The 14310-nt window shown below is 43.6% G+C and overlaps 1 protein-coding gene across 4 annotated transcripts in view; it reads left to right on the top strand.

Moving 5' to 3' along the window:
• The window catches only part of GNB1L (G protein subunit beta 1 like), a 71399-nt gene that overhangs the window by 17739 nt on the left and 39350 nt on the right, over window positions 1-14310 (top strand). The window contains exon 1 of one of the 4 annotated variants that reach the window (XM_034435805.2): window positions 1578-1665. The exons of 2 other annotated variants lie outside the window; for them this stretch is intronic. The gene's annotated coding sequence lies outside the window, so the exon portion shown is untranslated. Of the gene's footprint in view, window positions 1-1577; window positions 1666-14310 lie in introns of those variants that run through there. One more of the 4 variants, XM_034435802.3, reaches the window with a different exon arrangement.

The following is a 14310-nucleotide window of genomic DNA, read 5'->3' as shown; positions in this document are numbered from 1 at the left end:
GTTATTTAAAAGATGTTGAGACTCTAGAAAAAGTGCAGAGAAGAGCAACCAGGATGATGAGGGGACTGGAGACTAAAACATAAAATGAACGGTTGCAGGAACCGGGCATGGCTAGTCTAGTGAAGAGAAGGACCAGGGGAGACAGGATAGCATCTTCCAATAGTTGAGGGGCTGCCACAGAGAGGAGGGGGGTCAAGCTATTTTCCAAAGCTCCTGAAGGCCAGACAAGGAATAATGGATGGAAACTGACCAAGGAGAGATTCAACCTAGAAATGAGGAGGAACTTTCTGACAGTGAGAACAATCAACCGATGGAACAGAAGTTGCCTTCGGAAGTTGTGGGAGCTTCATCCCTTGAGATTTTCAAGAAAAGATTGGACTGCCATTTGTCAGAAATTGTGTAGGGCAGGGGTGAAATCCAGCAGGTTCTGACAGGTTCTGGAGAACCGGCAGCGGAAATTTTGAGTAGTTCAGAGAACCGGCAAATACCACCTTTGGCTGGCCCCAAAGTGGGGTGGGAATGGAGATTTTGCAATATCCTTCCTCCAGAAGGGGAGGGAATGGAGATTTTGCAGTATCCTTCCCCTGGAGTGGGGTGGGAATGGAGAGTGGCTTGGTGGGCGTGGCAGGGAAGGGTACTGCAAAATCCCCATTCCCTCCCCACTCCTGGGGGAAGGATACTGCAAAATCTCCATTCCCACCCCACTCCAGGGGAAGGATACTGCAAAATCCCCATTCCCTCCCCACTCCTGGGGGAAGGATATTGCAAAATCTCCATGCCCTCCCCACTCTGGGGCCAGGTATTTGCCGGTTCTCCAAACTGCTCAAAATTTCCACTACCGGTTCGTCAGAACCTGCTGGATTTCACCCCTGGTTTGGGGGTGTCATGAACCGGTGCTCTGAATATTATTATTTATTCAGAAAAAAAAATTGCTTGTAGGAGCTGGAGGAGTTTCAATCAAGTTTTCCAGCTGTGGCTTCTTTTCAGAAACCAGCAGGAGCTGCCACATATTGGCTGGGGATGATGGGAGATTGTGGCTCAGCATATTTTGGAGAGGAGCGGGTTAACCATGTTGCGGGCTGAACCCAGGAACATCTGGATGCAAAGCAACCCAAACTCCAAACTCCTTAAGCCTGATGGGTATTGCAATCCCCAGTTCTCAGCTTGCATGTCAGTTCAGCACATGCAACGCTCTGCCGCCGGCTGGGGGAATCCTGGACTACAAATCCCATCAGTCTTCCACTGCTTTAAACCACAAGCCCCATAAGATACTATGCATCAACCCTATGCATTTAATTACAAGGGTTGATTTACTCATCCCCACCTAGCCCCAGGGGTGGGGACGATGGGAAATGTAGTAGTAGCCCAGCTCCATATCGCAGGGCGCCAGGTTGGAGAAGTTCAAGAAGCCCGTGCGGTTAGCGCATGCGTCGTAGAAGGGGAAAAAAAAAAAGCACGAAGCGCCAGGCATCCGCCGCTACCACGTGATGTGAGTTGCAGCTCCGGCACATCGTCGGCTCGGCGCTCGGCAAGCCATCCTGGCCGTTGGTTAACCGTAGAATCCTCTGCAGCTGGGCGAGACATCGCTGGAGGAGTGCCGGAGAATCGATTCGCCCATGCTTGTTTGCTTCCAGTTTGCAAGGCAGGACAGAGGGAGACTCTCAGGTTGGGGTGCTTTGGGGGGGGGAATGGGGGGGTCTGTTTTCTGCATACGGGGGTGCATTAAATGGGGGTGCATTTGCAGCAGCATTTCACTGAACATTTAAGGACCTGGGCATAAGGACTCCAACGAGAGGGGGGGGAGGAATAATGCAGTAATTTTTAATCTTTTCCCCCCCAAAGATGCATTTTCTGCTATTCAGCCATTTCAGAGCCCCTTTCCCACAAATTAGGAGGTTTGGAGATGGAGTAGCTTTGCGTGAGCATTCCTCCCTCCCTCCCTCTTTTCTCTGCCTTCTTCTGTCCTCGGCCTCATTGTCCTACCTTCCTTCCTTTCCTCCTCTCCCTCTTCTTCCTTCCTCCCTTACTTATTTACTTATTTTCTTCCTTCTCTCCCTGTTTCTCCTTCCTCCCTTACTTATTTACTTATTTTCTTCCTTCTCTCCCTCTTTCTCCTTCCTCCCTTCCTTATTTACTTATTTTCTTTCTTCTCTCCCTCTTTCTCCTTCCTCCCTTACCTATTTACTTATTTTCTTCCTTCTCTCCCTCTTTCTCCTTCCTCCCTTACTTATTTACTTACTTTCTTCCTTCTCTCCCTCTTTTTCCTTCCTCCCTTCCTTATTTACTTACTTTCTTCCTTCTCTCCCTCTTTCTCCTTCCTTCCTCCCTTACTTATTTACTTCCTTTCTCTCTCTTTTCCCCTTTCTCTCCCCTTCCTTCCCTCTCTCCCTTCTCTCCCTTTCCCCCTTTCTTTTCCCTTCTTTTCCCTTCCTTCCTTCTTCCTTCTCTTATTTTCTTTTCTTCCTTTCTCTCTCTTTTCCCCTTTCTCCCTCCCTTTCTTTTCCCTTTCTCCCCCTTTCTCCCTTTCTTTTTCCCCCTTCCCTCCCTTCCTTTTCCCTTCTTTTCCTTTCCTTCTTTTCCTTCTCTCCCTTTCCCCCTTTCTTTCCCCCTTCCTTCCTTTTCCCTTCTTTCTTTCCTTCCTTCCTTCTCTCCCTTTTCCCCTTTCTTTTTCCTCTCTCCCTTCCTTCCTCCCTCTATTTTCTTATTTTCTTCCTTTCTCTCTCTTTTCCCCTTTCTCCCTCCCTTCTCCCCCTTTCCCCCTTTCTTTTCCCCCTCCCTCCCTTCCTTTTCCCTTCTTTTCCTTTCCTTCTCTTCCTTCTCTCCCTTTCCCCCTTTCTTTCCCCCTTCCTTCCTTTTCCCTTTCCCCTTCTTTCTTTCTTTCCTTCCTTCTCTCCCTTTCCCCCTTTCTTTTTCCTCCCTCCCTCATTTTTCCCTTCTTTTCCTTTCCTTCCTCCTTCCTTCCTCCCTCTCTCCCTCCCTCCCTTATTTTCGGCCTTTCTCCCCCTTTTCTCCTTCCTTCCTTTCTCTCCCTTTTCTCCTTCCTTTCTCTCTTTTCCCCTTTCTCTCCTTCCTTCCTTCTCTCCCTTTCCCCGTTTCTTTTTCCTCCCTCCCTTCCTTTTCCCTTCCTTCTCTCCCTTCTCCCTTTTCTTTTTCCTGTCTCCCTTCCTTCCTCCCTCCCTCCCCCCCCCAGCCATGTAGATTCAGATCCTAATAGCAAAAATAGATCTAAAAAGATTTGCAAAGTTTAATGCAACCAAAATATTTTGCCAACCACATTCAACAAACAACAATATTGGTCATTTGTATCTAGTAGGTTGATACGTTTTGCAGACTGTGTTATAAACCTGAAATTTGCTACAGTGACTTGTTTAAAATTCCTTTTGGGTCATTTTGTTTGAATTTTGACTCATTTTAACCGATTCCTTTGGTGACTGGTTTTAAGTCTTGTTCTGAGGCTTTAGCAAGCTCTCCTGTGCCATCCTCCTTTGCTCTTTGGGTAACTTCCCTCGTGTTTCGAAAAATAGAGTTGCTAAATATGCAAAGAAGCTTGCAAATACATGTAGTCCTCGACTTACAACCACAATTGAGCCCAAAATTTCTGTTGTTAAGTGAGACATTTGTTAAGTGAGCTTGTCCCCGTTTTACAACCTTTCTTGCCACGGCTGCTAAGTGAATCACTGCAGTTGATAATTTAGTCACACGGTTGTGAAATGAATCTGGCTTCCCCGTTGAGTTGGCTTGTCAGCAGGTGGCAAAAGGCGATTACGTGACCTTGGGACACAGCAACGGTCATAAGTGTGAGTCAGTTGCCAAGCCTTTGAAGGTAGACGGAGATGCCACAAAGGTTGTAAGTGTGACAAATGGTCCCAAGTCACTTTTTTTCAGTGTTGTTGTAACTTTGAACAGTTACCAAACGGGCTGTTGTAAGTCAAGGGCCACCTATAATAAGCCAGAGGTTGGGTACGGCTTGCTGAAGTGTTCTGCCGTGCTGAAGTAGAAGGAATAGAATAAGAATAAGAATTAGAATTAGAATTAGAATTAGAATTAGAATTAGAATTAGAATTAGAATTAGAATTAGAATAGAATAGAATAGAATAGAATAGAATAAAGAAATAGAATAGAACAGAATAGAATAGAATAGAATAAAGAAATAGAATAGAATAGAATAGAATAGAATAGAATAGAATAAAGATATAGAATAGAATAGAAGATTAGAATAGAATAGAATAGAATAAAGAAATAGAATAGAATAGAATAAAGATATAGAATAGAATAAAGAAATAGAATAGAATAAAGATATAGAATAGAAGATTAGAATAGAATAGAATAAAGAAATAGAATAGAATAGAATAGAATAAAGAAATAGAATAGAATAGAAGATTAGAATAGAATAGAATAGAATAGAATAAAGAAATAGAACAGAATAGAATAGAATAGAATAAAGATATAGAATAGAATAGAAGATTAGAATAGAATAGAATAGAATAAAGAAATAGAATAGAACAGAATAGAATAGAATAGAATAGAGAAATAGAAGAGAATAAAGATATAGAATAGAATAGAATAGAATAGAATAGAATAGAATAAAGATATAGAATAGAATAGAATAAAGAAATAGAATAGAATAGAATAGAATAAAGAAATAGAATAGAATAGAAGATTAGAATAGAATAGAATAGAATAGAATAAAGAAATAGAACAGAATAGAATAGAATAGAATAAAGATATAGAATAGAATAGAAGATTAGAATAGAATAGAATAGAATAAAGAAATAGAATAGAACAGAATAGAATAGAATAGAATAGAATAGAATAAAGAAATAGAATAGAATAGAATAAAGATAATAGAATAGAATAGAATAGAGAAATAGAAGAGAATAAAGATATAGAAGAGAAGAGAAGAGAATAGAATAGAATAGAATAAAGATATAGAATAGAATAGAATTAGAATTAGAATTAGAAGAGAATAACAGCGTTGGCAGGGACCTTGGAGGTCTTCTAGTCCAACCCCCTGCTGAGGCAGGAAACCCTGCACCACTTCAGACAAATGGTTATCCAACCTCTTCTTAAAAACTTCCAGTGTTGGAGCGTTCACAACCTCTGAAGGCAGATTTATTTTATTATCTTTTTTTTTATTTCCCTGCGTGAAAAGCCATAACAAATCCAGAAAAGGCCAGATGCATCTACCAGCCATAGCTGAGGCCTGGGATTCCTCTCTCTCTTTCTCTCTGTTTCTCTCTCTCTCCGTCTTCAACACTACTTAGGAGATATTTGTAATAGGATCGCACCGACGCATTCCAGAGCAAATCCCTTTGAGGGATTCCCAGTGTAGCAGAACCACCAAAATACCTTAAAAAGTTGTGTCCTTGAACTCCAGCCAAATCTCATAAAGATGTAATTCATCCCACAAGCATGCACGAGCCCCCCTCCTCTCCCTAGGGGCACACACACTGACCCCCAAAGCGATGATGGCTACTGAGGCAATTAACCATATGTGTAAAATAACTACCTTATCTGAAAGAAAAACAAGAGCTTCTCCACATCAAAAATGCAAATTCCTCTATTATTTTGTTCCTCTCTCTCTTTTTTTTTGCTCAAGGAGTGAAGTTGCTACAGAATTAGGTTTTGGGGCGAGAATTTGCACGCGCAGTAGAGCCCCAGAGTGGGAGCGCTAAGATTGATGTCCGTCATCTTGATGAGAGATGAACGTGGTGATTTTAAGAATTAACAGGCTGGGTTAGAGCCGGACTGATTTGAGTTCCAAATTCCCATTTGGCCATAAAATATGCTGGATGTCCTTGGATCAGGTGTACTGGTCTGGCCTGGTTCTTGGATCGGATGTATGGTCTGACTTGGTTCTTGGGCCAGATGTATGGTCTGGTCAGGTTCTTGGATCGGATGTATGGTCCATTCTGGTTCTTGGAGCAGATGTATGGTCTGGTTTGGTTCTTGGATTGGATGTATTGGATTGGTCTTGGATTGGTCTGGTTCTTGGGCCAGATGTATGGTCTGATTTGGTTCTTGGGCCAGATGTATGGTCTGGTCTGGTTCTTGGGCCAGATGTATGGTCTGGTCTGGTTCTTGGGCCAGATGTATGGTCTGGTCTGGTTCTTGGAGCAGATGTGTGATCTGGCCTGGTTCTTGGACTAGATGTATGGTCTGGCCTGATTCTTGGAGCAGATGTGTAGTCCATTCTGGTTCTTGGGCCAGATGTATGGTCTGATTTGGTTCTTGGGCCAGATGTATGGTCTGGTCTGGTTCTTGGATTAGATGTATGGTCTGGCCTGGTTCTTGGAGCAGATGTGTGGTCCGTTCTGGTTCTTGGGCCAGATGTATGGTCTGGTCTGGTTCTTGGAGCAGATGTATGATCTGGCCTGGTTCTTGGAGCAGATGTATGGTCTGATTTGGTTCTTGGAGCAAATGTATGGTCTGGCCTGGTTCTTGGAGCAGATGTGTGGTCCGTTCTGGTTCTTGGGCCAGATGTATGGTCTGGTCTGGTTCTTGGAGCAGATGTATGGTCTGATTTGGTTCTTGGAGCAGATGTATGGTCTGATTTGGTTCTTGGAGCAGATGTATGGTCTGATTTGGTTCTTGGAGCAAATGTATGGTCTGGCCTGGTTCTTGGAGCAGATGTGTGGTCCGTTCTGGTTCTTGGGCCAGATGTATGGTCCGTTTTGATTCTTGGAGCAGATGTGTGGTCTGGTCTGGTTCTTGGACCAGAGGTATGTCTGGTTTGGTTCTTGGGCCAGATGTATGGTCCGGTCTGGTTCTTGGAGCAGATGTATGATCTGGCCTGGTTCTTGGGTCAGATATATGGTCCGTTACGGTTCTTGGAGCAGATGTGTGGTCTGGTCTTGTTCTTGCCAATTGACTCATATTTATGACAGTTGCAATATTCCAGGGTCACACGATCCCCTTTTGCGACCTGACAAGCAAAGTCAACGGGGGAAGCCAGTTTCCCTTAACAACCATGTTTATTAATGTTTAATACATTTAATAATGGCAGCGATTCAACTTAACAATTGTGGCGAGAAAGGTCCTAAAATGGGACGAAACCCATTCAACAAACGTCCCGCTTAGCAACAAATTTTGTGCTTAATTATGATTGTAAGTGAAAGACTACCTGTATTTTGATATACTAGATATTACGGGGGAGGGATCTTTCTGTGGCCTCATCCCTGAAGAATGTACAGCTTTAAGCTTTAAGATCTAATTATACTTGGCATAAAATATTACTATATACTTGCAAAGGAAGAATGTATGTTTGCTAGACTTTGTAGGAATGTTGTCATTCAGTTTATGTAACAGTTTCCAAGGTTTTAATCTTGAAATGCATTGAAAAAGCGGACTTTTTTTTCCCCCTGTTTCAAAATGCGCTTTATACGAAGTCTATAAATTCATTTTTAAAACTTGTACAGCCGCCTATCTCAAAGATACGATGATAATAAGTCATAAATAGTTTATTATCGACTTAAAACATTCTGTTTGTTTAATGAGTTGCAACGTCACTGAAAAAAGTGACTTATGACAGTTTTTCACACTTACGACCATTGTAGTATCTCCGGGGTCATGTGATCAAGATTCAGATGCTTGGCCACTGACTCAGATTGATGACGGTTGCAGGGTTCCAGGGTCACTTGATCCCCTTTTGTGACCGTTTGACAAGCAAAGTCAATGGGGATTCACTTAACAACCAACTGGGTAACTTAACAGCTGTAGGATTCATGTAACAACTGTGGCAAGAAAGGATGTAAAATGAGGCACTTAACTGTCTCGCTTAGTGACAGAAATGCTGGGCTCAGTGGTGGTTATAAGTCAAGGACTACCTGTAGTTCCATTTTACATTTGCATCTAGTCCCATTTGTAGTTGTCCTCATATGAGATTAAACGCCCCTGTTTTTTGGCCTCCCCCCACACATCGCGTTTTTGCCCTCCCCAGGCCTGTTTTTGGCAAAAACGGGACGCGTGGGACGTGGTTTCGGGGTGGGGGGCAAAAATGGCTGTATTCTGTGTATAAGACGCATTTCCACCCTCTTTTTTTGGGGGGGGAAGTGCATCTTATACTCCGAAAAGTACGTTAATTTTTTATCATGAGTATTATTTTTGATGCCAGTGATATCCTACAGCCAACAGATGGCACCCGAGATGGCAGATTGTAGCCTTAGACCCAGTTTGTTCCTCCTGTTGTTTTAGTCATGGTGGCTTGAAACCAGAACATTAATTACAGTTGGCTGGGTTCACACAATAACACCAAGCCAGAAAGAGGAACCCCATCCTACGCAAACATCTATTTGTGGAGTGTTCTAGAAAAAAAGAAATAATTAGCATACAGATTAGTGGTGGGTACCTCCCGGTTCGGCCGAGCCGGTAGCGGTGATGATATGACGTCACCGAACCGGTTCTCTTTGTTTGGGAGCTGGGTCCTCCCGCACCCCACCACCACCCCGCGTTGTTCTTACCTTTTATTTGGCCCCACCCCCAATCTATTCGCTGCCTCCCGAGTCCCAGCTGATGGGCTAGAAGGAAAAAAACTGTTTGAACTCTTGCCGCGGGGCTTTAAGGGGCCGCCCTACAGCTGATCAGTGTTAAAAGGCAGTGTGGTGGTAGACCGGTGCCTCCAAAAACAAATGAGTAGACCGGTGCCTCCAAAAACAAATGAGTAGACCGGTGCCTCCAAAAACAAATGAGTAGACCGGTGCCTCCAAAAACAAATGAGTAGATTGGTGCCTCCAAAAACAAATGAGTAGATTGGTGCCTCCAAAAACAAATGAGTAGAACAAATGAGTAGACCGGTGCCTCCAAAAACAAATGAGTAGACCAGTACAGCTCTGCAAGCAGTTAAAAGCCTGGTAGACCAGTACCTCTGCTAAATCCTAAAGAATTGTCACATGACCATCAAACCACGCCCACAAAATAAGCCACGCCCACAGAACCGGTACTAAAAAAATTTAGAACCCACCCCTGATACAGATAGTCCTCGACTTATGTCATCGGGAGCCAGTCATGAGCCTTGACATGTAGTCCTCAACTCACCATTGAGCCCAGCGTTTGCCAAAATATTCTTTTTCCATACTTTTTTTTATCTTATCTTAATATTTCTATACTTATTATATAAACAGCATCACCATCTGCCCTCAAATCTTGGTTTCTTAACATTATTTCAATTAGTTATCTTGTCTTATCCATTGTTAATCATATATATTTTATTTTAACTTTCATATTGATTCGTTCTTCATCCTAATAAATTTGAATATGCGCGGGGTTGCCTTTCTACCATTTCATCTCCCTTGTTTTACAACAATTCTTCTTCTCCTTCACCTCTCTTTCCCTTCCCTTCCTTCTTCTATCCTTTTCTACTTTCTTCTTTCCTTCTCTCCTACTCCTTCTCTACTTCCCCTTCCTTTCCCCCTCCTCCTTCCTTCCTCTCTTTCTAACCTTCTCTCCTACTCTTATTTTATCTTCTCATCGTTCCCACCACCCATCTCCTTCCTCTTATGACTGTATGACTGTAATTTTGTTGCTTGTATCCTTATGATTTATATTGATATTGTTTCCTGATTGCTTATTTGTACTCTATGACTATCATTAAGTGTTGTACCTTATGATTCTTGATGAACGTATCTTTTCTTTTATGTACACTGAGAGCATACGCACCAAAGACAAATTCCTTGTGTGTCCACTCACACTTGGCCAATAAAAAATTCTATTCTATTCTATTTCCCCTCCCTTTCTTCCTCTCCTTTTCCCTTTCTTCTATTCCTCTCTCTCCTTCTCCTCTTCTCCTTCTTCCCTCTACTCCTCCTTCCGTTCGCTCTCCGTTGTTGTATTCATTTTCAATTCTTAAGCACACTCAACTTTTACAGGCCTGCAAACATTAATTCTTGCACAAATGTTTTGTTGTCAGTGTTTGTGTGCTTCCTTCGCCGGGATACAATCACCAAGGTTAATTTTTGCGGTTTTGCTTCTCCTCTTGCATCACTGTGGGGGCATGGAGGTGAAAATCTCTCTCTCTCTCTCTCTCTCTCTCTCTTCCTCTCTCTCTCTCTCTCTCTGTATCTCTGTCTCTGTCTCTCTCTCTCTCTCTGGAATTCCCGCACTCGGATCCCTAACTTTTTGAAGCCGATGCTACAATTAACTGCCTGGATCCTTTCAAAGGCGGATACAGAGAGCAGATTCAATGAAATTGAAGGTCGCCTCGGCCTTGGAAGCCGTTGAAAGATACCCATCCATGATACCCTTTCTGATTTAATAATGCCAATGAGAAACTGGCCCTCTGTAATAATTAGGACTAATTAAGGAAGAGGTGTTGACAGACGGGCTAAGAAGAAACAAACTGCCTTTATCCCCGTAGCTTAGAGTCAGATTACCGGGGACTGGCCGTTATCTGTTTCTCAGAAAACAGACACTTCAATCATTTGTCGAGCCTTCAAAGGCGAAGAGAGTTCCTGACAATATTCAGGATTTGGGGACGGAGCTATGAAATAAAGTCTTTGATTCGGAAAATGACGCCGTTAATCCCCCTTTCTCGTCAATTGTCCTAACTTTTTTTTTTTTTTTTTTTTAAAGTTTGAATTACAGATGGAGAATCTGATTTGGAATTTTTTGGGGAGGTAGCTTCTGTCTTCACCAGAGACAATAGACATTCTTGTCTCTTCTCAGCCTCGTTCGTGGCCCTTGCAAAAAGTGTGTGTGTGTGTGTGTGTTGAGAACTTTGTGTGTCTTTCATCGCATAGAGGGGAATGATCTGTCTTGCTGGCCATTCAGGGAAGATGGAGAAGAACTTGAGGGTTAGAAGAGTGCTTGCGTTCGCACAGAAACGCAAACCACAATTATTCATTTAGGCGGGGGGAGGAAATTAGGATTCCAAGCATTTTTTTTTAGCGAGGCGTCCTTGGTGACCTCTGAACTGACTTATTTTCTTGCAGACGTTTCATTATCCAACTAGGGAACATCATCAGTTTAGAAGGGAGTGGGGTTTGTAGAAAGGAGGAAGAGGGGAGCAGGAGGAGCTGAACTCTATGGTCCTTGGCTTTCCTGGAGCTTCCGGGAGGGCAAAAACGGCCTCCCCCAGCCCTCTGGAGGCCGGAAACAGGCCCGTTTTCAGACTTCCGGTATTTCTGGTACTTCCGGTAGGCCCGTTTTTCGCCCTCCCAGAGCCTCCGTGCCAGCCCTGTACTTACCTGGCATCCAAAACGGGCTGCGTGGAGACTCCTGGGAGGGGAGGGGCGGCGTGGGTGGGGCCGGCTGAAAATCAGCTGGCCAGCGGGAGGCATGAACGCATGCACGGCGGAGCTGAGCTAGGGCAACAGCTCACGTGCCCACAGAGATGGGTCCGCATGCCACTGGTTCACCATCATGGCTACACACCAACGTCATTCATTTTAATTTCTAAATTAAAAGTCGATTTAAAAACTGGTCCGGTGGGGCAAGGGACTTGCAGGAACTCATGGGGGTTGCCCACGCCCTGCCATGTTGCAGTCCATCAAAGACCTGTATTCCCCTTGGCCTGCTTTAACTGATATTGAAACAGGATTGGATGTTACGGTTAATACTTGATTAACTACCAAGACGTCCCATGGCTATAAGCTCAACTGTCGAGTAAAGCGAACATTTCAGAACGTTGTGCTATTGTCCAGAAAACTGCACAATGATCCTAGAGCTCAACATAAGGAATTCTTTTTCTACTTCTATGCTGGTCTCTGACCATAAGAAAGAGTGGAGATGGGTTGGGTTGGGTTGAGTTGATTGGGTTGGGTTCAGTGGTGAAATTCCAATTTTTTTTACTACCGGTTCTGTGGACGTGGCTTGGTGGGCGTGGTGTATGGCTTGGTGGGCATGGCAGGGGAAGGATTCTGCAAAATCTCCATTCCCACCCCACTCCAGGGGAATGATACTGCAAAATCCTCATTCTCACCCCACTCTGGGACCAGCCAGAGGTGGTATTTGCCGGTTCTCTGAACTACTCAAAATTTCCGCTACCGGTTCTCCGAACTACTCAAAATTTCCACTACTGGTTCTCCAGAACCTGTTGGATTTCACCCCTAGTTGAGTTGGTATAAGAGCCACGGTGGCACCACGATGCCAACTGCCAGCAGTTTGGCTGATCAGTTCTTACCGGCTCAAGGTTGACTCAGCTTTGCATCCTTGGGGCCATTGATCTCGCTGTTCAATCTTGCGACATCCGGCCATGGATGGAGTGCATGTGTTTTTAATGTTTTTAAAATGCTTTTATAATGTTTGTTTGTTTTTTTAAAAATTATGTTCATTGTTTGTATTATTTTTGTTGTAAGCTGTCCAGAGTCCCTTGGGAGTTGGGCGGCATAGAAATATGATAAATTAAATTAAATTAAATTAAATTAAATTCTGAGGTCAGTAAAATGAGGACCCAGATTGTTGGGGGCAATAGACTGACTCTGTAAACTGTTTAGAGAGGGCTGTAAAGCACTGTGAAGCGGTATATAAGTCTAAGGGCTATTGCTTTTGAGTTGTGTTGTATTGCGTTGAGTTGGTTGGGTTGGGTTGAATCGAGTTGGGTAGGGTTGAACTGAGTTGTATTGATTGGGTTGGGTTGAGTTGAGTTGAGTTGATCTAGTTGGCTCTTGCTTATTTGCAACTTTTTAATGACATACTTGCCTGGAGTGTGATCATTTTAATGCAAAATATGTTCTCATTTGAAGTTTTGAAATGCTTTTTTAAGGCATGCTTCAATTTAAAGCGGTGGTGGAATGTCTTGTCGTGTATCATGTTCGAGTGCCCCAGGGAGAGGAAAGGAAAGTAACAGAACAGACAAATAAATAAATGAAGTGTTGAAATTTCGGCGGGTTTGAGTTGTTGTGCAACTGAACTGCAATCCGCTTACTGTTTTTCTGGTGGGATGCCAGAAAAATCCTATAAACTTAAACCAAGGCTACATTAATTAAGGAGTAATTAGAAAGGAATAAATCGAGTATAATCGGGGGGGGGGGAAGTTTGTCATGAGAAAAATATTTGCCTAAGATTAATTAAGTTTCAGAGGAAGAGCAGCTTCAAATTGCTGAAAATTACGGAGCCTTTAATTGCAGCTCAACCCTAATTAATTTTCAGATATTGTAACAACTTGATGGATAATAACTCCTGTCATTTCCCCCTGGTTGGTACAAAAAGAGCCAGCGAGAGAATCCACCTCTTCTCCCAAATGAGTTTATTTCAGGAAACGTCTGCGAAAATGGCTGGAAGGTGTTTTAATTAAATCTTTGCCGTCTAAAGATATTAGCTAAAGATATTTCAACTGTTGGATATACGAGGCTTGTTCCTAATATATATTTCACTCTTAATTAAGGGGGGGGTTGGGCTTCCTGATTTCTAGCTGACAGAAGACTGCTGAACGGGGAAAACTTCTTTTTTTAAAAATAATAATAATAATAATAACTTTTTCAGTGTTTCTTAGCTTGCCAGTTTTCTGGTAGATTGCCGGGCTTCTCAAGTGTACCCCTACAACAGCGATGGCGAACCTATGGCACCATAGGCGCCCACTGATATGGAACCATATCAGTGGGCGCGTGAGCATTGCCCTACCTCAGTTCTGGCACACAGGTGCATGTGCGCCAGCCAGCTGATTTTTGGGCCTTCCGGCCCACCAGAAGTTGAGAAACAGGCTGTTTCTGACCTCCAGAGTGCCTCTGAGGGGGGGAAAGCTGTTTTTGCCCTCCCCAGGCTCCAGGAAAGCCTCTGGAGCCTGGGGAGGGCGAAAAACGGGCCTACAGGCCCACCGTGCCATCATGTGCCAAAAACATGGGGAATGTGGGGGGGGGGGTTGTGCACACATGCATGGGTGGGACGAGGCAAATTGAATTATGGGTGTGGACATGCGTGCGCCCCCCCGCGCGACCCCCGCTTTTGGCACGCGACGGCAAAAAGGTTAGCCATCACTGCCCTACAAAATACTTCCTAAACTTGGATGGCCGTGAAGGGATCCACACGCAACCTTTCCCTGCCTCACACCAGTATATACTTGGTGCAAGATTGATTTATTTTTATTTGATTTATTTTATTTGATTTTTATACCGCCTTTCTCCAGCAGGACTCAGGGCGGTGAACAGCTGAGATAAAACAGAGCATACAAAATTTAAAAAACAGTTTAAAAGGTAATTAAATAATTTTGGCCCACAATTTAAAACAACCCAGTTAAAACCAATTTCAAATTAAAACCGAACGGATGGGATCAAGCCAGCCCGGCTAGATGAAGTAAATGAGTTTTCAGGGCCCGACGAAAAGTCTGGAGGCTGGTATCGTGCGTATCTCTGGGGGTAGGTCATTCCAGAGGGCGGGTGC

This window comes from Pantherophis guttatus, chromosome 17, assembly GCF_059756535.1.
Source record: "Pantherophis guttatus breed Tessera chromosome 17, ASM5975653v1, whole genome shotgun sequence".
Classification (NCBI taxonomy): domain Eukaryota; kingdom Metazoa; phylum Chordata; class Lepidosauria; order Squamata; family Colubridae; genus Pantherophis; species Pantherophis guttatus.
The sequence above is the reverse complement of the archived record's forward strand: the minus strand, read 5'-3'. Positions and strand labels throughout refer to the sequence as shown.